The sequence below is a fragment of the Bos grunniens genome, chromosome 29, assembly GCF_055505025.1.
Source record: "Bos grunniens cultivar Pamir isolate PY7600 chromosome 29, Bosgru_T2T1.0, whole genome shotgun sequence".
Lineage (NCBI taxonomy): Eukaryota > Metazoa > Chordata > Mammalia > Artiodactyla > Bovidae > Bos > Bos grunniens.
Genome location: NC_141193.1, coordinates 7484674 through 7509212, shown reverse-complemented (window position 1 = coordinate 7509212; position 24539 = coordinate 7484674). Strand labels below are relative to the sequence as shown.

Sequence of the window (24539 nt, the reverse complement as noted above, 5' to 3'; positions counted from 1 at the left end):
CTGGAGCTGGGTTAGGATACATGCTCCCACCAAGCAGAAGAGCCAGTGGCCTCACAAGTGAAGAGGGAAGGAAGTGGACACCAGCAGCTTTCCCACACACTGCCTGCCTACTCCTGGTGGGTCTCTATAAATACCCCTCCCTGAAGGTACTCAGAGCCTGTCTTCTGCTGCTGATCCCTCCGTGGGTTCCCACCTCCACCCCTTTCAGGGCAGAGCCTGGTTCCACGGATCCAGTCACTGTGCTCTCTCAGTCACAATTCCAGCATCTCTCCCCAGCTTAGAGGCCCCTTGAGCTTGTCTGTAATACAGGGGACACGAATGCTGGCTGCTTGGCCGAACTTCAGAAGCCCTTCCCTAGGGGCCAGGAGGGAGCCGCCCTTGGCCAGCATGGTCCCCTTTACCTCACTGATGTGGGTGATGGGCATCAAACCCAGCGGGGGAAGCCCTCCACGTCCTGCTGTGGGCCAGGGGTAAGGTCAGGCAGGCCTCGCCAGGGGCACCCTCCAGACAGCAGTCTAGCCTTCTAGGTTCCTAATCCCCTATCCCTGAAAAGGCAGAGACCAAGAAGTCTGACCCACCCACTGGCCGAATGTCTCTCCCTCTCCTCATCTAGAGCTGCTGTGGGAGGCTGCTGGGGGCAGCAGGAGCTCCATAAACTAGCCCTCAACCACAGATCACACCATGACAGCATGATTAGGCAGGCCTTGGGTCTGTGTCTGAAGCAAAGAAACAACCACCTTTCTCTCAGCCACTGGCCTCCAAGGATGGGAAGAAACCCAACAGGTGAAAGGAGAACATTCCAAGTAGGAAGCAAGGCGGCAGGGGCCTGGAGGTAGAAAAGCATTGGGTTCAATTTGCCAGGAGTCTGGGAGACTAGTGGGCTACAAACAAGGTTGGAAAAAGGGTTGGGCTCCGATGTGTCTGCTCCTCCGACCTGTGGGACTCGAGTAAGGAGATGCATTTGAAGAATTCTGAGGCAAGTTTTAATTACAGGTCTAACTCAAGAGGCTACTTATCTAGTCTGTGCCAAACACTGTTCTGAATATTTTATAAATACGTGAACTTGGGGACTTCCCTGGTGGTCCAGTGGTTAAGATTCCAGCATCTGCGACGTTCCACAGCCCGGCAGGGTGCCAATTTTCCAGCTCCTCAAGGCCGGACGAGAACTGAGGACGCCATCTTGGGCACGCCCTCCGAAAGCCGTTGTGCGCCCAGGAGGATGCCTGCGCCCCGCTGTGGATCGCAGGGGGCGTGGCGAAGAGGATGGGGGTGTGGCCTCAGTGGAAGGCGTGAGGCAGTGATGCAATGCGCCTCTAGTGGCGGCTGGGTTCGTGCTCCTGCTCTGCCTCCGTTGGATTCCGTTTCCACGGTTACGGCGGCCTTGCGAGACAGTGTCCCAGGTAAGATCTAGGTAGAACTGAAACATGAAACCTGAGAGACTGAAGTCTTCAGGGCTCCGAGGAATGGGAAAGCAGTGCCTCACCCTGGGTCTCAGGAGGCCTGGCTTGCCCGGCACATGCCCCTTCTGTGGCTCTCTAGGATGCTATCTGGTCCACAGACACCCTTAAGAGCCACGAACTGTCCTGGATTCCCATACTCCTTCCCCTACCTCGCCCAGCTCCTGACTTCACTATTGTCTATCCTCCAGTCGCCAAGATGCAGCTGTTTGTCTGTGGCCGGGAGCTGCACACTCTTGAAGTGACCGGCCTGGAGACCGTTGTCCAGATCTAGGCAAAGATAACAGAGTATCACCGAGCCATCCGCCCTTTGCCAATCCTGTGGCTCCCTCAGAGAATACTCTTGGCTCTCCCTTTCCTTCCTCGTCCCATGTAGCCTCCCTGGAGGGGCTCACTCCTGAGGCTAAGGGTGTGCTTCCGGCAGATTTCCCCTCAGAATGAAGCCCCCCTGGGCCAGTGTGGGTAGAAGCCCTGACTACCCTGGAAGTGGTGGGCGGCATGCTAGGAGGTGAGTGGAGCTACAGAGGCCCCAGACTGGTGCCCAGAGGGTGTTTTTGACCCTTAGGTTTATTTTGTTTGCCCTGCACAGCGTCTAACATTTTTTGTTTTAATTTACAATATCTTAATGAGCCAGCTCATTTTGTGATCAAATGCAATGCTGCTGCTGCTAAGTCGCTTCAGTCGTGTCTGACCCTGTGCGACCCCATAGACAGCAGCCCACCAGGCTCCCCCTTCCCCGGGATTCTCAAGGCAAGAACACTGGAGTGGGTTGCCATTTCCTCCTCCAATGCATGAAAGTGGAAAGTGAAAGTGAAGTCGCTCAGTCGTGTCCGGCTCTTAGCGACCCCATGGACTGCAGCCTACCAGGCTCCTCCGTCCATGGGATTTTCTAGGCAAAAGTACTGGAGTGGGGTGCCATTGCCTTCTCTGGATAAAATGCAATATCTAGCTTCAAAAATTGGGAAGATCTAGTGACAATAACCTGTGTTATCAAATACCAAGAGTCTGCCCTACCTGACTAAGGGCTGCTCCCCTTGGAAGGCTCTCCAGTTTGCTAGAGTCCCTCCTCCTCCCTGTTACTCCTCAAAACGGTGTCAGTTACCATTTTTCAGCAGGTTTGTGCTGCTGCTTCTCTCAGAGAAAAGAAAAATGAGCTCTCTTTTTGTATCTCTATCAAAAGTGGGACAATGAAAGATGGATCCAGGGCATTGCATGTTTCAAGAAAAGCGGGAAGGAGCCAATTTTTTTTTTTTTGGAAGTAAAGAATAGCCCCGTGTGTTTAATATGCAACCAAACCTTGTGTCAAAAGAATCCAACTTAAGACACCATCATGAAACAAACCATAGTAAGAATTTTGACTGGTACGCAGAAAAGATGCATGATGAAAACCTTCATGAGCTCAAAAAAAAGACTAAACTTTCTACAGCGTTTATCATCAAATACAAATAAAACAAGTGATGCTGCTATGAAGTGCAGTTACATAAGCGAAAAAATTGCCCAGGCATCAAAACCTTTCACAGATGGTGAGTTTATAAAAGCTTGTCTATCCAGTGCAGCTGAAATCATGCGACCTGAACAGAAGCATTTGCAAACATAAGTTCTACATGGAAACACTGTTGCTCAGCAAGTAAAAGATATGGCTGAGAACTTACAGGATAAGTTGTGAGAAAAAGTTAAATAAATTATTTGTGACATTTTCTATTGCAGTTGATGACAGCACATACATAAATAATATGAGCCAGTTAATTATATTTATCTGCAGCGTTGAGAATTTTGACATCACTGAAGAACTTTTGGACATGGTACTTTATGACTTACTCAGCATCTGAAGATGACTTATTTTTGCATGTTTAGAAAAGTCTCAAAAAGTTTGATGTTGACTAGTCAAAATTAGTAAGTGTGATCACAATGGTTCCCATGTGATGGTCTGTGATAACATCGGGCTTGCTGTAAAACTTTAATGCAAGGTCAAAATGTTTTTGCAAGGATGCAGAACTTAAATCCATTCACTGCATTATTCCCCAGGAATTGTTTTATACTAAGAAGTTAAAACTAGAACATGTCATGGATGTAGTCATTAACACAGTGAACTGGATACACTCTCATGGCTCCAGTCATAGATAATTCAGTGTTTTGCTTGAGGAATTGAATATACAATATGATAATCTCCTTTACTATACAAAGGTAAGGTGGCTTAGTCTGTCATGGTATTGAAGAGATTTTTTGAATTGATAAAAGAGATAGATTAGTTCATGTCATCCAAGGGCAAATCCCTTCCCCAGCTCACCAGTGAAGATTGGATCAGAGGTCTGGCCTTTTTGGGTGACATTACAAACCATCTAAGCATTTTGAATACTTTTCTGCAAAGACGTTCACCAAATAGTTACACAAATGTATGATAGTTTGCTCTTTCCTAGTAAAACTGAAACCTTGGGCTACTCATTTGGAGTAAACAATCTGGCTCACATTGAGATTAGTTTACAGAAATGAAAGTTATGGTTTAATCTACATCTCCAAAATTGTAGAGTTGAGCATTGCATCCCAAAAAAGATTCTTTTGATTTCAAACATTATGAAAATCAGCTCACATTGTTTAGCTCACCTTTCTTAACTAACATTGATAGCTTTAACGAAGAATTACAAATGGAAGTTATTGAACTGCGGTGTGATACAGTACTGAAGACTAAATATGATGGCATTGGGGTACCAGAATTCTACAGATACTTGAGCAAGAGTTCCCCTAGATATAGAAACCATTGTGCGAAGATTCTGTCCATGTTTGGAAGCACCTATGTCTGTGAACAGCTATTTTCTGTCATGAAATTGAGTATAACTAAATTTTGCTCCCAGTTAAAGGATATAAGATTGAATTCAGTCCTACACACCGAACTTCAAAATATGAGACCAGACCTTGATATCTTGGTGCAGAAAAAAAAGGTGTCAGGTTTCTGGTTCCAAGTCAAAGGAGTAACAGATAATGAAAGAAATGTTTAATAATTATAAGATCTCTATTTTTAAATGTGTATTTCTAAATTTTATCTTTGAAATATCTAGTATTATAAATTTTGTATGTTATGTGCTTATACTATGTTTAATAAAAAAATTAAGTTACCACACTTATTTTTTGTGTTTTTCTACTGGTCTCACACCTTGAGCAAAATGTACCTGAGTTGTAGAATTTCTGTGGCTGTTTGAATGAAATTGTGGCTGTTATTAATTTTTGCCTCTTAGCCCCAGATTTATCCTTCATTGTCTGCTCTCCAAAAACAGATCTGGGCCTTTAAATATCTTTCCTTTGACACCTGGCATGATGTTAAGCTTTGTCGGTAGAGGGCACTGGACACGCATTGCCAAAGAAAGGAGTTTTCCTTTCTGGTCTGCTCACTTGGCAGGTTCCTGCAGTATGGGTGACGGATGGCAGGTACCAGGCTCCTGCAGTGCCCAGCAGTCAGCAGCCCCCAGGAACCAGCGGCCTCCCCTGCTTCCAGCAGTTACATAATTGAATCCGTCTGCTGAGACATTTCCCCATGAACAGCTTTCCCTAGTACCCTAGAGGGCAGATTTCCAGCAAATTCTTTCACTGTGACATAGAAGCTATTTCTCTGTTATTCCATAAGCCTGAACCATACCCTATCCAACCAGGTGTGAATTTTAGCCCTGCAGTGGGAAACTTCTTCCTTGGGCACCTGTTTCAGCCCTGGGGGTAGTGGCTGCTTCTTGGACCTGCTCTTTCTTTAGAGTTTTCCTTATGCCCATTGTAGTTAATTCTTTATATTAAATTGTCCCTGTTCAAGTTACTGTGTGTTTTCTTTCTCCTGATTGCACCCTGACAGACTCAGACCCTATTTTTTCTTATCTGTCTTGGGATTCCCCCCAAATAAGACTGGGTTCTGGGCAACAAAGAGGCCTTTGCCTTTGTCTTTGCCTTTACTTGAGTCAGCAAGTCACCTAACAAAAAGCAGATGTCCCTGGGACCTGTAACACTTAATTAGGCAGACTCTTAATTATGTTTATAATAGTTGGTTTTATCTGATAACTATTGTACCTCAACTTTAAGCTAATTTTTTTTTTTTGGGGGGGCTATGCCACATATCTTTCAGGATTCTAGTTCTCTAATTAGGGAATGAACCCAAGCCATGCCAGTGAAAGCATGAAGTCCTAACCATTGGGCTGCCGGGGAATTCCCTAAACTAATTTGATAACAAGAAAAAAAAAATGATTGAGCCAATTCAACAAATATTTGTTGGCAATATACTATATGCAAGGCCCTACTCTGAGTGCAAGTCAGTTCTGTCTTTTGTTCATTCCTTGACCTTGATCTGGTTACCTTGTCCCTTTGAGCTTTACCTTTATTCATAAAATGAGGCTATTACTGCACATATTAGTTTTCTGTTACTGCATTCAAGTTATATCAGTGTGAAATGGCTTAAAACAACAAATATTATCATACTGGTATTTCTAGGTCAGGAATCTGGGAGTGGCTTAGCAGGGTGGTTTCAGCGAGGGTCTCTTAAGAGTTTGCAATCAAATTGTCAGCTGGGCCTGCAGTTCTCTGAAGGCTTCAGCAGGATGAGAGGATCTGCATCCAAGATGGCACACACATGGCTGTTGGCAAGAGGCCTCAGTCCTTGGCCACCTGGGCCTATCTGTAGGGCTGCTCACAGCATGGTGGCTGACTTTCCTGAAGCAAATGGTGTGAAAGAGAAAGACACAGTATCTTTATAACCTGATCTTGAAAGCGACACACCATCGCTTCTGTCTTATTCTGTTAGTCACTGTATTTATCATGTATTTTATTTTCTGTGTTCTGATGCTCTAACATCTGGGGCCGTGCTGACCCTAAGATTAGCCAATCCCAAGGGATATAAACTAACCAATCAGAGCTTATGCCCACAACCACCTCCTTTGTCAGGCTCTAACACTCTAGGCCACTGTCCGTATATCCTAATCACTTCAAGGCCAGGCATCAGACAGTCCCTGTGACTCAGAGCCTGATGAAATTATTCAGAGTTACCAATACTAAACCCAGCCGTTCTGCCTTGCCCATTCCTTCCTGCAGAAAATACAGTGAAGGCTCTCCCTGTGGTTGCAGTCAGCTGTCAGCTGGGGCTGCAGTCAGTCTGAAGGCTTAGCTGGGCTGGATGTTCATGATGGCAAACCAGCTGTGGTCCTGGTTTAAGCTGGGAGCTCCAGTTGGCTATACATGAGCTCTCCAGCATGGCAGTCTTGGGGGGGTTAATAACGGAATCTGACACAGTTGATGTCTCCTCACATGTCCAAGTTGCTTCCCTTTCACCACACTGGCAACTCTTTCTCAGCCTCCTTTCTGATTCTTTGTCACTTCCCAAATTCTAAATGTTATAGCTCCTCAGGCTCTGTTCTTTTTCATTTACACTCCCTCCCCTGACGCACATTCCTCTTGTTCTCCTGGTTTTAAATGGGTGTTAATGTGCTCCTAACTCCCAAAGTTGTACCTCCTGCTAGACCTCTCTTTCCTAACTCCAAAACAGAGCTGCTGATTTTTCTCTTCAAAATCTCCTGCTGTGGTTGATGGCAGTTCTGGTATTCCTACTGCTCAGACTGAAGACCCTGGCCTTCTCCTTTGTTCCCTTCTTCTCCATAGCCCACAGCCATTGAAACTTGTTCCCTGGGTTTAGAGACTAGAATCCCTAGTGACCTTGGAGAGAGCCCTTTGGTGGTGTTATTAGGGGCAACATCAAAGCTGACACTTTCTCAGAACTTTTAGACTATTTATTCAGTAGGCATTGACTGGTCCACTGCTGTTGTAAGATTGTGCTTGGATCAGGCAGGCGGGCAGGGTACTACATACCCAGTAGGGGGCTTCCTGCATCCCAAAAGGGAGTCTTGAAGGCCGCTGAGCAGTTAAAATTAATAGGGAATTCCCTGGTGGTCCAGAAGTTAGCATATTAAAAAGCAGACATGACTTTGCTGACAAAGGTCTATATAGTCAAAGTTATGGTTTTTCCAGTAGTCACGTAAGGATATGAGAGTTGGACCATAAAGAAGGCTGAGCGTCAAAGAATTGATGCTTTCGAATTATAGTGCTGGAGAAGACTCTTGAGAGTCCCTTGGAGAGCAAGGAGGTCAAACCAGTCGATCCTAAAGGAAATCAACCCTGAATATTCATTGGAAGGACTGATGCTGACGCTGAAACTCCAACCCTTTGGCCACCTGATGCGAAGAGCCCACTTATTGGAAAAGACCCTGATGCTGGGAAAGATTGAGGGCAGGAGGAGAAGAGGATGACAAGGATGAGATGGTTGGATGGCATTACCGACTCAACAGACATGAGTTTGAGCAAACTCCAGCAGATGCTGAAGGACAGGGAAGCCTGGCGTGCTGCGGTCCATAGGGTCACAAAGAATTGGATATGACTGAGTGACTAAGCGATAACAAAAACCAGAAGTCAGGACTCACTGCTTTCACTGCTGTAGCCTGGGTTCAGCCTCTGGTCGGGAACTAAGATCCTGCAAGCTGCGTGGTATGGCCAAATAAAGTAAAAATAAAATAAGCAAGAACATAGCTCTTGGAATCCCCACCTCACAGCTTCCTGATTTCTATTTTACGTATATTTGTATCATGTGGGGTCTGATTTCCTCCAAAGCCAGTGCGTGTGTGTGTGTGTGTGTGTGTGTGTGTGTGTGCATGCGCTTAGTCACTCAGTCGTGTCTGACTCTTTGCAACCCCATGGACTGTAGCCTGCCAGGTACCTCTGTCCATAGGGATTCTCCAGGCAAGAATACTGGAGTGGCTTGCCATACTTTCTCCAGGGGTTCTTCCGAACCCAGGAATCAAACCAGGGTCTCCTGCATTTTGCAGACAGATTCTTTACCAGCAGAGCTACCAAGGAATCCTGCCAGAGCCACTAAGAAACAACAAATTACCATGAGTAGCAGGATTGCTGCAGGTGGGCAACGGGCTGCCAGACTCAAAACAGGGAGAAATTAAAAAGAAGAATTCCAAAGGTACAAATGCAGAGGCCGCTTAGTGAAGGACAAGCAGCCTGGCACACTTCACCAGGGGCTGATGAGGTCAAGACTGGGGAATCCACAGACCACCACCGGAGGGCCTGGCCTGTCTACTGTCACAGTCTCGCTGTGTGACCTTCAGTGAGTCACTGAACTTGTCCTCAGTCTTTTAGTTTTTGATTAGAAATATTAACCTTTGTCCTGCCTATTAGAAAAAAAATTCACTGTATATATACAGTTAAAATGCAGCATAAATACAGGGGTTATTATAAGACACTGGACAAGGTACATGAGAAAACAGAAAGAGTCTAATGTTTATTGACCACCTACTTTGTGCCAAGTACTGATGCTTTGCTTCTGTGCTTTCACTCACCCCCAAAAAATACCCCTTAGTGTAGCTATTATTGGTATTGTTGTTGTTCAGTTACTAAGTCGTGTCTGACTCTTTGCAAACCTATGAACTGCAGCACACCAGGCTTCCCTGTCCTTCACTATCTCCCAGAGGTTGCTCATCCATTGAGTCGATGATGCCATCCAACCATCTCATCCTCTGTCATCCCCTTCTCCTCCTGCCTGCAATCTTTGCAGCACTGGGGTCTTTTCCAATGAGTCGGCTCTTGAGAGTCCTCTGGACAGCAAGGAGATCAAACCAGTCAATCCTAAAGGAAATCAACCCTGAATATTCACTAGAAGGACTGATGCTGGAGCTGAAGCTCCAATACTTTGGCCACCTGATGCAAAGAGCCATCTCATTTTTGGTATAGTTTTATTTATTAAAGAAAAAAAGAATACAGAGGAAATACCTAGCTTTTTAAAAGTACACTGCCAGAAAAGGGCAGCAACTAGGCCTTCATAAAAGACGAAAGGCAACCTCCATCTTCAGGTTCAGCTGGATCTAGCAAATGACAGAATCAGTAGGTCAGGAGTTCCTTGGTGGCCTAGTGGTTAAGCTTCCTGCTTTTACTACCTTGGCCCAGGTAGAATCCCTGATGGGGAAATGAGATCCCACAAGCTGCATTTTGCAGCCAAAAAAAAAAATAAATTGGAACGATACCAAGCACAGGCAAACATGTGAAGCCACAAAAATTCTCATGCTCTGCTGGTGAGACTGTAAAATAACACAATGGAGAATGATTTTGCCATTTCTTATAGTTAAACATATAATTACCATATGACTTAGCAATGAAAACATACATCCTCACAAAGAGTTTTACACACAAAGAATGTTCAGAGTGGTCTTATTCATAAAAACCCCCAAATGGACATCCTAAATATCCATCACAGATGAATATATAAACAAATTTCTGTATGTCCATACAATGGAATATTACTCGGCAACAAAAAGGAGAGAACTACTGACACATGTAACAACATGGATGAATCTCAAAAATATTGAAAACAAGCCAGACACAAAAGACTTGCCTACTTTTTATGATCTTATTTACAGAAATTCTAGAAAGCCGCAGCTAAAGTAACAGAAAGCAGACCCGTGGTTGCCTGGCTGGGTGGTAGTGGGTAGACTGACAGCAAGGGGACACAGGGAACCTCAGGGTACAACAGAAATTTCTCTTTTTAAAATGTTTATTTAAAAAAATTAAAAAAATAATAAATAAATAATAAAATGTTTATTTTATTTATTTATTTGGCTGTACCAGCTCTTAGTTTTGTCCCTTGGGATCTTTGATCTTCATCTTTTTGTTGTGGCATGGGAACTCTTAATTGCCGCATGTGAGATCTAGTTCCCTGACCAGGCATCACATCCAGGCCCCTTGCATTGGGAGCACAGAGTGTCAGCCCCTGGGCCACCAGGGAACTCCCTACATTTATATTTCAGCAGGGCTCAGCAGGAAAATGAACACGCTAGAACCAGGCACACTATACAAACACGAGGCAAATGAACAGAGCCAGCTGCAGAAAAGCCCCCTGCTACCCACACACTGGGTCTGTGTGCTGCCAGCCCTCCTGTTACAGAGCTTGGAAAACAAGTCAAGGTCACTCTGTCCCCATTTCTAGCGACGGCTGAAGGCTGGGCTGGGCCGAGCGCCTGCTTGCTGTTTCCTCCCACTCCAGCCTTCATCTCCTAAACTCACACTGAACTTCAACACCCAGATTCCTGGGGCCTCTCTCCTTGTCCTCTGATCCCCCTCTGCATTTCTTCTGGCCTGGTCTGACTCTGTTTTGCTTTGACCCTGACACCAGCTTTTCATGTATTGATTTATTGACTGCTCTGGATCTCTGCTGCTCCTCTCGGGCTTTCTCTAGCTGTGGTGAGCAGAGGCTACTCTCTAGTCACACTGTGAGAGCTTCTCATTGTGGTTTCTCTTGCTGCCAAGCACGCGCGCTCTGAGCTCAGGCTCAGTAGTGCTGCACGGCCTTAGTTGCCCCGAAGCATGGGGAATCTTCCTGGACCAGGGATTAAACTCGTGTTCTCTGCATTGGCAGGCAGATTCTTAACCCCTCAACCACCAAAGAAGTCCGACATCAGCTTCTCCCTTCCACTGTCCTGGGGTCTGATGAATCCAGTACTTGGAGAGCTTTGAAATACCTCCTTTAGCGTCCTTCCAGGTATAGTATTCCACAGCAGGAGGAAATCACAGTGAACATCCTTGTTCAGCCAGTTTAACAAGCATTTTCTGTTCCTTCTGTACAATACAAACCACTGCTAAGTGACGTGAGAAGGCTGGTCTGAGAAGGAAGTCTCCTAGAGGACAGCAGAGCCTCACAGTGGGGAGCCTTGGAGAGCCCTGGGGCCAGCTCTGCCCCAGGCGGAGACCACCTGTGCATTTTTCAATAACCTAATACAATAAATACCCTTTTTTGCTTAGCGCCTCTTAAGCTGGTGTGGAAGTTTCAGGTGAAACTCAAGGAGGTCTGGGAGACCTTGACGTGGGCCTAGTGCGCTAGTGCTGACATGCCTCAGGTATGCGACGTCAGGCAAGTAATAACGGGATGAGGGCATGTCTCTTGAGGGGAGAAAAAAGACCAGTCCTAGACCTGACCTCAGAGAAGGCAATGGCACCCCACTCCAGTACTCTTGCCTGGAAAATCCCATGGACGGAGGAGTCTGGTAGGCTGCAGTCCATGGGGTCGTGAAGAGTTGGATACGACTGAGCGACTTCACTTTCACTTTTCACTTTCATGCATTGGAGAAGGAAATGGCAACCCACTCCAGTGTTCTTGCCTGGAGAATCCCAGGGACGGGGGAGCCTGGTGGGCTGCCATCTATGGGGTCGCACAGAGTTGGACCCGACTGAAGCGACTTAGCAGCAGCAGCAGCAGACCTGACCTGCTGTGGGGCAGGAAATGTGAACTCTAGACTGGCTTCTACTTCCTCACTGAGCTGTCTCTGGGCCTGTGTTTCCCAAGGCTGTGGAGAGGCTGAGGGAGTGAAGGCTCGGCCTCCATGTCCCCTGCCCAGGCTGCCAGCTGCACCACAGCCACCCGCTCCTCAGAGGGCAGTGTGCACTCCCCCAGGGGACTCTTGGGGTCAGAACTCGGACTCGTGACTCAGAACAGATACATCCACTGCCAACTGACGCGATGGGAGAGGCAGGGGAGGCCAGGCTGCCTTGCCTGCTAGCTCCCACTCATCTCTGTGACTGCCTGTCCCCAGCGCCAGCACACTGGGAAGCCCCTTCAGGGTTCAGACTTTTCCTCTGGGCAACAAAGAGGGGCTCCTCCGTGGCCCCCGCTCTGAGGAGTACAGGAGATTCACAAACTGGACCTTGCTGGTTCCTTGGGGCTAGAACTTGAGCCACAGTCTGGTGGTTCTGACCATGGCTCCCCGCACCCCCACCCCCCACTCCCCCCAGCCTCCGTGGGCCTCAGTTCTGCTATTTAGACATTATTTTCCCACCTGCAAACCAAGTTCCCTGCCTGCAGTGTCCTGCCCAACTTATCCACCAGCTCATCCTTCCTGGCCTAATTAAAGCACCACCCACTCTCGGAAGCCTCTTCCAAACTCATGACCATGACTATCTCCCTGACGCAGGTTCCCAATGCGCTGGGTGCCTCAGTTACAGCGTTGGCAGGCCCACGCGCATCACAACTATTTATAGATGTCTTCAACTCCCTAGAAGGAAAGCAACTCAACCCCCAAAAGCAAGTTCTAGAAATATGCTTAGGAAGGTAAAGAAACCTGGGAAAAAACAACGTTGTGGCCTTCGGTAGGGGGTGTGTGTGTACTTTTACTTCTTGCTTCATACATTTCATCGTTTATAAAATTATCAATATTACAAGGCTGTAAATATTACAACCCTTGAATTTGTTAGAAAACAACATCTTTAATAACATTCTACATGAAATGTCACATACTTCTTACATGTATTCCTAGGTATTTTATGGTTTGTGTTGCCATGTTAGCACTTAAAAAGAATAAGGTAGGTCTTATGTGCCAAAAGAGATTTTCAATTCTAGTTTTGAGAAAAAGCAGGCTGCAAAATAATTTCTTCAGAATAATACCTTTTATAGAAGAAAATCTCCAGCCATTAAAATATTACATTTGTATATATGTATATGTGATATACACATGTATCAAGTAGGGTGTATACATATTTGTATAGCTATATATACATATATGTGTGTGTGTATATATATACACACAGTACATTAATATATATATGTCTGTATATATACCCAAACAAGAGTGTATATATATTCTTCACACTGATATATTTGTGTTATATATATGATATCTATATATCATATATATAAACAGTTGTCAACTTTAGGACAGGTTGAGGGGGACACAATGGTTCAAGGGGCTTTGACAGCACTATTTAAATTTTGTAACAATAAAGTGGTGGATATTTCTAAATAAACAATAATATAAATACATCACAGGATGCAATCAGGAAGCCTGAGGTGGGAGAGGCGTCATTTCAGCTAAGCCCATGAGACACTTCAACAAAGTTTAATTGGCCCTGGCAGCTGAGTCTGGTTGGACATCTTGGTTAGACAGTTTCTGGAAGAGTCACAGTATATAATTTTCAAAGTTAAAAGCATGACTCTCAATATAGGGTATGTGTCAAAGATTACTTAACGCCTTAAGGAAGGTACCCATATGGTGGAAGAGCTAGTTCAAAGAGAACTGGCGAGACGGAAGTATCGAGAGGCACCAAAAGCGAAAGTGCTGGAGTAGGGCTCTGGGTTACACACAGACTGGCTGATGACCTACAGGGGTCACTGTTACCTTGGGGGTCATCTTCTCTACCTGCCAGAGTTATTCACAGCTTCGCAGTCTGCTTAATACCGAGTTGGAGCTGACAGTCATCCTTTTGCCTTTTCAAATTCTGAATTTTTTTCTTAACTGCAGTGTTGCTGCGAACCTCTGTGGATCGCAAGTTTTCTCAGAGCGACTGGTCTGCGCTGGGTGGAGAGTGAAGTGGCCACACTCGGTGGCAGCACTCTAGGCTACTCTAGGTCTGGGCCACTGGAGCTCCTGTCTTGAGAGAGCAGGAACCAGGCAGCCCTCTGCCTAAGGTCAGGGAGCCCTGCAGCAGGACTCTCACACTCATGTCTTCAAGGAGGCTGCAGGGCTGAGCTGAGACTCAAGGACAAACTAGAATTCACCAGGACTGGGACAGGGGGCAACTGGGTGAGCCAGGAACACAAGGAGAATAAACCGAGAGAAGCCAGGGTTTACTCAGGAAGGCTGGGGTGGGACAGGACCAAAGACTGGTTCATCAAGTTTCCTGAAGGCAGATGACCTGGGGCTCTGGGGAGGAGGTATGCGGCACAAGGGAGAGGCCCTGGCCTGGGGAGGAGGCCGCTTGTGGGTGCGGGGAAGGGGACTGTGGAGGAGGCCGACTCAGCAGGTGAGGCTCAAGTGAGGAAGCAGGGGACCTCAGGCTGACAGAGGGCAGCCCTGCCTCACCCTGGGGCCTTCCTGTACCGCCCAGAAAGAGGCCCAGCTCTAGGGTCCTTCGAGAACCCTTTGGCCCCTGTGCTCCTGCCCCAATCACGTTACCGCGCCTTTGGATCAAGGACCACAGTACCTGCCCGACACTGTGCAGACACCAAGATGGGCCAAGCCGATAGGAAAAGCAGTTCTCAAAGGCCCAGGCCCACCGGGACCCAGGAGTTCCCGCCCCATAAGCCCCTCCTTCCCAGCCAACTCAGACACTGGCCAGGCTTCAGACATGGGGCCACCAGCAAGTGGCAGACCAGGGAACAGAGGCTAGGGGACCATGCAGTTCAGAGGGGACCCGCCCCGCTGGTGCCTGTCTCAGCCCCAGCTTGCACGGAGGCAGGTTAGACACGACAATAGATTTTCCGGAGGCTCAGAGGTAAAGAATCCGCCTGCAATGCAGGAGATGTGGGTCTGTGGGTTCCATCCCTGGGAAAGATCTCTTGAAGAAGATCCCCTGGCAACCCACTCCAATATTCTTGCCTGGGAAATCCCAGGGACAGGAGCCTGGAAGGCTACAGTCCAAAGGGTCGCAAAGAGTCAGACACGACTTAGCGACTAAACCACCACCACCAGGGACTCCTAGAAGCCGTCCGGTGGATATTTACTGGGACAGTCAAGGGAGGAGCCACTCTGACTGAACCACCAGAGGATCTGGTGGGGTAAGGGCCTGGCTAATCTGCGGACATTGTGTCTCTCCCCGCCCAGAGATCCCCAGGCTGGGTGGGTGGGAGGAGCCCAGGCCCCTTCTCTGCCCAGGGTCTCTGCCTGGGCCTTACCGATTGGGAAACCTGGTGCCTTTGCACGTGCACTGCCCTCCCCCAAACCCCTCTTCTCGCCTTGGTGAACGCTGGAGCCAGCGCTACACCCAGCTACAAAGCAGCACACCCTCCGGAAAGCCTTCTCTGCGAGCCTCTACCACCAGCTCCACTCTCAGCCTCACTTTCAGACCTCCCTCAGACGGGGGACCCAAGCGCGTGCTCGGGGCCTGTCACTTGTTGCGAAAAGGCTTTGGGGCTGGGGAACCGCACAGGGCTCCGGGTGAATGGGCGGGTCACTCGGCCTCTGGAAATCGGGTGTCAAGGGACTCTGGGCAGCGTGGAGGGGGGACAGTGATGGAAGGAAGGAGGGGTGTGGTGCTCTGGGGCTCTGCCCGCCCCAGATTGGGGTGGGGGGGTGGTGGTATGCAGAACTGCAAACCAGGCTGGTGCCTGCGCTCCCTCCCCCCCTCCCCTCCTCCTCCTCCTCCCCCTCCTCTTCCCCCCTTCTCTCCCCTCCTCCTCTCCCCCTCCTCCCTTCTACGGTCCTCCTCCCCCTCCTCTTCCCCCCTTCTCCCCTCCTCCCCTCTCCTCTCCTCCTCCCCTCTCCTCTCCTCCTCCCCTCCTCCCCCTCCACCCCTTCTCCCCTCGGGGCTCGGGTGGCAGCCGTGGGCTGAGCTCACTCGGCTGCAGTGACGCGCGTGCTCCAACTGCGGCCCCCGCGGCCCCGCCTCGGAACCGAGCGGGCGAGCGCGCCCGCAGCTGCGTCAGCTCCGCCGCCCTGCAGACGCGGGTCTTCAGCCTGAGCTCCGCGCCGGGGAGGCGCAGGGGTGGGCGCTTCTCAAGTCTGGGGGCCTGGGAGGCATGACTGCGTGAACGACTCTGGCGGCTGCGGGGACGCAGAGGGGTCTAGGGGACTGAGCCAGCAGTCTCCGTGTGTATTGCTTTGCTGGACTTGACTTCCCACCCCAGGTTATTCAAAGTTAACCTCACACCGCCCTGGGATAGAAGGCTCTCCTAGGTCCTCACCAGTCCCCAAGGTGGGACCCCAGACCAGTGGCCATCCAACAGGGCCAGTGGGTTCCTCCCAGTAATAAGGAGCTCACTAACTATTACCGCTAAGAAAGATCTTAACAACCCCTGCCCATTCATTCACGCCACAGATATTTACCAAGCACCTACTGTGTGGCAGAGGCTGGGCACTGGTTTAGATAATGAGGATTAATTTAGCCCTGATAAAATAGAGCCTTGTGGTTGATGTTCCAGGATTCTTCTGTGTGGATTGCTTCCCCCTGGAAGCCCTCCTAGCTCTGCCCTCTGAGTTAAGCCCCTCTTCTTTGCTCTAGTAGCCCCCAGCCTCCCCCTTCATCAGCATCCACCATACCTCCACCTCATTAATCCGGAGAAGGCAGAGCCTCTTCTGGTTTGGACTTGACCAAGGTGTTTAGTGATGACTGATGCACCAACGCCTGGTGAGAGCTGAATCCTGAGCTTTGAGAAATCCCCACAGCTTCCAGCTTTGTGCTCTGGAGTAGGCTGTCTAGGGGAAACCGGGTCTTGCCTTGAAGCACAGACCCTAGAGCAGGTATCCTGACAAACGTGTGGTACAGGAAGCCAGGATTGCAGGGTTGCCTGTCTGAGGTGAAGCCCACAGGTCAAAAAGCCTGGGGCCCCTACCCACAAACAAGGAGGTAAGCATGTGTTTTCACACAGGTGGTGGTTGGAATCTAGGAGCAGGAAGGGTGGCTGCATATTTCACATTCATTGGCCAAGGGCAGATAGCTATGTCGTTGTTCAGTCGCTCAGCCATGTCTGACTCTTTGTGACCCCGTGGACCGCAGTATGCCAGGCTTCCCTGTCCTTCACCATCTCCTGCAGTTTGCTCAAATTCATATGCATTGAGTCGGTGGAATCATTCAACCATCTCATCCTCTCTCATCCCCTTCTCTTCCTGCCTTCAGTCTTTCCCAGCATCAGGGTCAGGGTCTTGTCCAATGAGTCTGCTGTTGGCATCAGGTGGCCAAAGTACTGGAGCTTCAGATGGCCATGCTGGGAGACTTCCCCAGGGGTGAGGGGAAGGAACCCCGTCTCCCCATTGCGGAACAGCCCATCTCCCAGAGCTACATCTCTGTGAGCCTGACTTCCTCTGTCCACCCTTGTTCTTCCTTATGGCTGAAATTCCTCTATCTCTCCTCAAGGCTAGTTCATTCTCATCCTTTGACTTGCTGCTCAGATGTCACCTTCCTGGTCTACCCTATCTAAAATTGGTTCCCTCCTCTGGTTCCCTTTATCCCATCACTTTACCTTTTTCAGAACACTTACACTGCTGCTACTTACTGGGATTGTTGCCTCACTCCTCCGCTAGAAAATAAGCTCCCTAAAGGTAGAAAACCTTGCCTTTCATCTGCCTTATTCCCGTTAGATGTGCCTTGCATAGAGGGTATTTGTTGAACGAATGAAGTTCTGTTCTAGAATCATAAAAAGAATGAAGCTAGAAGTAGGGAAAACCAAATCCTGTTCTGATACTAATTTTTAAATTTATCTTGGGGACTTCCCTGGTGATCCAGTGGCTAAGATTCTGCACTCCCATTCCGCATACTGCACAATGCAGGAGGCCTGGGTTCGATCCCTGGTCAGGGAACCAGATCCCACATGCCGCAACTAAGAGCGCAGATGCCACAGCTAAAGACCCCTCAGACCACAATAAGGACCGTAGATCCTGAGTGTCACAACTGAGACCCAGCACAGCCAAACAAGGAAATATTTAAAATTTTCTCTTTATACCTACTTTTTACACAAAGGACTGGAGTCAGCTTTTAAATATACAGTGAGCCTGAGATAGGTAGGTAGCTAGATTGAAAAGTCAGGCAGAGAAAGTTCAGGCAGGTTTAAAAGACCAGGGTAAATGCCTTAGAGTCCTTTATCATTGCCAACTTTGTGCCTCACTTATAGCTTTGAGCTTCCTGAGAGCTAAAGGAAAAGGGAACAGTATTTATTACATGATTTATCTTGTCTATTAAGAGTTTCCCAGTTCCTCAGGGAAAGCAAACTTTTTGTGGGTAGTTAATATCTAAGAAGTTTCTCACATAGGCCTTCAGATGGGGATGCTCTCGACAGCAGCGTTTCGAGCTGAAGGCCTTGTTCGCAGAGCATTGCAGCATCAGCAGTGAGCTGGGTGCCAAGAACGACTCAGCACATGCAGTGCTACAGTGTGGACAAAGGGGTTTTCTGGGGCTCTGGCTAGACCCGGGCGTTGGGTGGGGGGAGGGGTGTGAGGCCTCGCATCAAAGAGGGATGGAGGGACACAATTCCTTTCTAAACAGTGTGGCTCTCATTTTTGGGCTTACACGGTCAATAATTTTATTTTCAAATTGGATGTTTTCAACACCAATATTGCTACTGATATCAATAAAATATTCCTGTTTAAAAAAAAAGAACCCAAATCGGATCAAGATCTAATCCCCTCTTTACAAAAACTGCAGAAGAGACAGAAGAATATGTCTCACCATACCACAGGGGTATAATCAGCAAAATCTACAACGTGGAAAATTCCAAGGGCCAACAACCTAGATTCCTCACCAAATAAACTACAAGGGGGAAAAAAAAAAGTGGGGAAGGGAAACCTATAGAATATAAAGAGAATCTTAAGAGACATAATCAAAGGAAATGTTTGGACTCTGTTAAGATCTTAATTGAACTCAGTTCAATTCAGTTCAGTCACTCACTCAGTCATGTCTGACTCTTTGTGAACCCATGGACCGCAGCACACCAGGCCTCCCTGTCCATCACCAACTCCCAGAGCCTACTCAAACTCATGTCCATTGAGTTGGTGATGCCATCCAACCGGCTCATCCTCTGTTGTCCCCTTCTCCTCCCGCCTTCAATCCTTCCCAGTATCAGGGTCTTTTCCAATGAGTCAGTTCTTTGCATCAGGTGGCCAAAGTATTGGAGTTTCAGCTTTAGCATCAGTCCTTCCAATGAATATTCAGGACTGAGTCCCTTTAGGATGAACTGGTTGGATCTCCTTGCAGTCCAAGGGACTCTCAAGAGTCTTGAATACCATAGTTCAAAAGCATCAATTCTTTGGTGCTCAGCTTTCTTTATAGTCCAACTCTCACATCCATACATGACCACTGGAAAAACCATAGCTTTGACTAGACGGACCTTTGTTGGTAAAGTAATGTCTCTGCTTTTTAATATGCTGTCTAGGTTGGTCATAACTTTTCTTCCAAGGAGCAAGTGTCTCTTAATTTCATGGCTGCAGTCACAATTTGCAGTGATTTTGGAGCCCCCCAAAATAAAGTCTGTCACTGTTTCCATTGTTTCCCCATCTATTCGCCATGAAGTAAGGGGACCAGATGCCATGATCTTAGTTTTCTGAATGTTGAGCTTTAAGCCAACTTTTTCACTTTCCTCAAGAGGCTCTTTAGTTCTTCGCTTTCTGCCATAAGTGTGGTGTCATCTGCATATCTGAGGTTATTGATATTTCTCCCGGCAATCTTGATTCCAGCTTGTGCTTCTTCCAGCCCAGTGTTTCTCATGATGTACTCTGCATATAAGTTAAATAAGCAGGGTGACAATACACAGCCTCGACGTACTCCTTTCCCAATTTGGAACCAGTCTGTTGTTCCATGTCTGGTTCTAACCTGCTTCTTGACCTGCATACAGATTTCTCAGGGGGCAGGTAAGGTGGTCTGGTATTTCCATCTCTTTAAGAATTTCCCACAGTTTCTGTGTGTGATCCACACAGTCAAAGGCTTTGGCATAGTCAATAAAGAAGAAATAGATGTTTTTCTGGAACTCTCTTACTTTTTCAATGATCCAACAGATGTTGGCAATTTGATCTCTGGTTCCTCTGCCTTTTCTAAATCCAGCTTGAACATCTGGAAATTCACAGTTCACATACTGTTGAAGCCTGGCTTGGAGAATTTTGAGCATTACTTTGCTAGCATGTGAGATGAGTGCAATTATGTGGTAGCTTGAACATTCCTTGGCATTGTCTTTCTTAGGGATTGGAATGAAAACTGACCTTTTCCAGACCTGTGGCCACTGCTGAGTTTTCCAAATTTGCTGCCATATTGAGTGTAGCACTTTCAGAGCATCATCTTTCAGGATTTGGAATAGGTCAACTGGAATTCCATCACCTCCACTAGCTTTGTTTGTAGTGATGCTTCCTAAGGCCCACTTGACTTCTCATTCCAGGATGTCTGGCTCTAGGTTGGTGATCACACCATCGTGATTATCTGGTGATGATAATCATCAGATAATCTTTTTTGTATAGTTCTTCTGTGTATTCTAATCATCTCTTCTTAATATCTTCTGCTTCTGTTAGGTCCATGCCATTTCTGTCCTTTATTGTGCCCATCTTTGCATGAAATTTCCCTTGGTATCTCTAATTTTCTTGAAGAGACCTCTAGTCTTTCCCACTCTATTGTTTTCCTCTATTTCTTTGCATTGATCACTGAGGAAGGCTTTCTTATCTCTCCTTGCTATTCTTTGGAACTCTTCATTCAGATGCTTATATCTTTCCTTTTCTCCTTTGCCTCTCGCTTCTCTTCTTTTCACAGCTATTTGTAAGGCCTCCTCAGACAACCATTTTGTCTTTTTGCATTTCTTTTTCTTGGGGATGGTCTTGAATCACTGCCTCCTGTACAATGTGTAACTGAAATAACAAACTGCAAAACAGAGAGAGATAAATTATATATCTGAAGACTAATATTTAAAAAGTACATTATTTTTTAAAGTGTGGAAATGCTCATCTGGTTATATTAAAAGATCTTTTTTAATTTTTTACATATGAATTTATTTGATGTCTGTGATTTGTTCTAGAATAACCCAGGGTACATGTTTTTGGGAGACAAAAGTGGCAAGCAGTTAGTAATATTGAACCTGCCTAACCCAGGAATTCTTTAAACTATTCATATTAGTTTTTTGCATGTTTGAAATTTTCCATAATAAAACATGTTTAGGGAGTCCCCTGGTGGTCTAGTGGTTTAAATTCTGGGCTTTCACGGCCATGGCCCACCCAGGTTCGATCTCTGGTCAGGGAACTGAGCTCCTGCAAGCTGTGTGGGGCACCAAAAAAACAAAAAGCTGAAAAACATTTTTAAAAATTGGATATGTTGGGCTTCCCTGGCGGTCCAGTGGTTAAGATTCTGCCTTGCATTGCAGGGGACACCAGTTCAATCCCTGGCCCAGGAAGACCCCACATGCTGTGGGGCAATTAATCTTGTGCGCCACAGCTACTGAGCCGCCTTGCTGCAACAACCGAAGCCCGAGAGCCCTAGAGCTTGTGCTCAGCAATAAGAGAAGCCCAAGCACTGCAACTAGAGAGTAGCCCCTGCTTGCCACAGTTAGAGAAAGCCTGAACACAGCAACAAAGACCAGAGGAGCCAAAAAATTCGGATATGTTGACAAAAGGTTAGCCTTTTGTCAGTTAGCCAACTTTTACCAAATAAGAACATGACAACGAAATAGCTCCCATCTGCTATCATCATCGTTTCATAAGAAGAAGGACTTTATCAAATCAAAGATGCAGGAAAGGCTGGATCTCTGATAAAGGCCAGTCAAGACGGAATGTATTTTGCTTTCTGCAAAAATCACAGCACACTACCATGGGCCAGTGCTGGGCAGTGGGCTCCAGCTCAACCATCCCTCCCAGACCTTGTGTTTTTCAAAAGTTGAGGTCTAAGCCAGTGGACAGTCCATTGGCGCTGGACTTGTCTGCTCTGTGTCTTGGGAAGGCTGTCACCTGTCTCCTCTTGGTCAATTTCTCAAAGAATCTGTGTATTTAACCTAGAAAGGCCCTCAGAGATCTGGTTTAACCTCTTATTTTTACAGATGGGAAAACTGAGGCCAAGAGAGCAAAAGTGACTTGCTAGAGGTTACACAAGACAGAATGACCTAATAGCAGAGCCCACAGTTGAACCCAGGACTTTTGATTCCTATGCCAGTGTCCCCTCCACCCACTGTTTTACCTTCTTTGACTCACGTTGTCTTTGTCTTCATTGCAGCTGGTGCCTGGGAAGATAGCTACATGGACTTGCTACCAAACCACCAGGCTTTAAATCTTGCCACCTGCTACTGTGTGACCTTGGGTCTACCTGTCTTCTCAGGGCCTCAGTTTCCTCATCTGAAAATGAGTGGGAACTGTAATAATGATCCTCCCTTCTAAGGCTGCAGTGAGGATGGAACTGGGCATGAGCAGTGCCTGCCACAGAGAACAGTGCTCGGTGTACGGCAGTTGCCTATGTTTTTACTTCCTGCGGGGATGATGAGGTCCACAGATTTAGTGTGGAGAACATGTTGCTGGCCAAAATCTTGGCTTTCTCTACCCACTGAAGCCGAATAAAAAATAGAATTTGGAGGAAATAGAAAGGTGGCTTTAATTCTCAGCTGCCAGAGAGAGGAACACAGAAGGGTTCATGCCTCAAGAACTGTGCCCTCCCCCCCCCATAAGGAGTCTGCTGCTGCTGCTGCTAAGTCGCTTCAGTCGTGTCCGACTCTGTGCGACCCCATAGATGGCAGCCCACCAGGCTCCCCCGTCCCTGGGATTCTCCAGGCAAGAACACTGGAGTGGGTTGCCGTTTCCTTCTCCAGTGCATGAAAGTGAAAAGTGAAAGTGAAGTTGCTTAGTCGTGTCTGACTCTTAACGACCCCATGGACTGCAGCCTACCAGGCTCCTCCCATGGGATTTTTCCAGGCAAGAGTACTGGAGTGGGGTGCTATTGCCTTCTCCATATAAGGAGTCTAGGGGCTTATATAAGGCAAGGGCTCGAAGTCAGGATTCGGTGATGAGGAACAAAGGTGATAAGATCTTGATTTCTTCCCCTTGCATTCTTTCTAAGACAGTCATAGTTTGGCGTCAGTAACCTAGTGATTGAGTCTGGTAGTTCAGTGGCTCTACAGCCTCCTTTCTACAAGGGGAAAGCTGTTTTAAGGGTAAACACCAGATACAGGATGTATTTAGCATGGAGTCAAAGGAAAAACTGAATTATAGCTCCTGCAGAGTTAGGGAGCAGAAAAGCAAACTTAGTTATAGACATGTAGAGTTAGGAGCAGTTAAAGTTAAAAAAAAAAACAAAAAACAACAACTAGGAATGTTCAGGCCTGCTCACACTTTTCTTTATCTATTTTGTTCTTGGGAAAGAGAAAGAGAAAAACCCATTCCTCTTTTTTCCTTTTCACTGCAACAAGCAGGCAGGCTTTTAACTTAGATTCGTAAGACGTCAGAGCTAGAATGGGCCTTCCAAGGTCCTCTATAGAATTCTTTTACAGAAAGAGAAAGGGAGTCCCTGGGAAGCTATGTGAACTGCTGATCGTCCCAGTGGCAGAACAGTAAGTGGACTTCCAAGGGGCCCCTGGGTCCAAAGCCCCTGGCCCAAGGCTCTGGGCTTTGCTAAACAAGTCAGTAGGGCCCCCAACTCCACTTCATAGGGTTGTTCCACCCTACACTAATGTCAACGCTCGTCAATTAAAGACACACGGTGAGTGCACAGAGCTTTACAGTTTACAGTGAGCATTTGCAAACTTAAAAAAAAAGAATTACTAAGTTGTGTCTGACTCTTTGTGACCCATGGACTGTAGCCTACCAGGCTCCTCTGACCATGGGATGTCCCAGGCAAGAACACAGGAGTGGGTTGCCATTTCAGTCTCCAAGGGATCTTCCTGGACCAAGAATCAAACCCGCATCTCCTGCATTAGCAGGTGGATTCTTTAGCACTGAGCTACCAGGGAAGCCCATTTGCAAACTTACTCCAGCCCTAGAAGATAGGGTGTCCTGAATGAATACTCCATTTCACAAAAAGAAAGCAGGGTGGACTGGTAACCAAAGCCATAAGTAGAGGCTCAGAAATTCCTTGACTACTGGGGATGATGAGAGTATTCCCCTTCAAAGAAGATGCTTAAGTCAGTGTAAAATGGCCGCCACTCCTTCTGCCTTTGGAAAAGTACTTCAACTACAAAGAAGTCAAGTATCAACTCCTAAGAGAGCAGAAAGGAAAGCAGTTGCTATGGCAATATCTCTGGCAGCCTATTTTCCATCTTCCTCTGGTTCAAAACAACAGCTTCCAGCAGGTTCCAGCAGTGGCGTGGGGAAGGTCTAACTCCAGCCCAGTAACTGCACTTGGCCAATCTCCTGCTAGATTTTGGTGGCAAGAGAATGTGGCAGCCAATGAAAAGGCCTGGAGCTTGTGTCATAGGCCTTGAGCCAGGTTGGAATAATCAGAAAGCAGGCACACGTGACTGTTTCCATGGTGACCACAGTTAGCAACCCAGATGGCCCTGTTTATGAACACTGGAAAATTCCACCCAGTCTCTGGCCTGATTTTGTTATTTTCTCTGCCTCCTTCCTCCTCCAAGGCAAGGATGAAGTCATTGCAGTGTTTAACCCCTTCCTGAGATGTGCCTGGCTCTAGTCAGACCTGGGA

At 47.2% G+C, this 24539-nt stretch overlaps 2 long non-coding RNA genes across 3 annotated transcripts; both read right to left on the bottom strand.

The window, feature by feature from the left end:
- Window positions 1-960: 960 nt before the first annotated feature.
- On the bottom strand, window positions 961-16633 carry LOC147341890 (uncharacterized). Of its 2 annotated transcripts, XR_015157956.1 has the most exons (3): window positions 16496-16633; window positions 1610-1727; window positions 961-1417 (listed from the first exon to the last, which is right to left on the bottom strand). It is a non-coding gene; the product is annotated as an uncharacterized LOC147341890 (long non-coding RNA). The 2 variants fall into 2 exon arrangements; XR_015157957.1 differs by lacking the exon at window positions 1610-1727 and having other exon boundaries at window positions 1324-1417.
- Window positions 16634-18445: 1812 nt separating this feature from the next.
- Window positions 18446-22334, bottom strand: LOC147341889 (uncharacterized). Its single transcript, XR_015157958.1, has 2 exons — window positions 22089-22334; window positions 18446-20786 (listed from the first exon to the last, which is right to left on the bottom strand). It is a non-coding gene; the product is annotated as an uncharacterized LOC147341889 (long non-coding RNA).
- Window positions 22335-24539: the final 2205 nt, after the last annotated feature.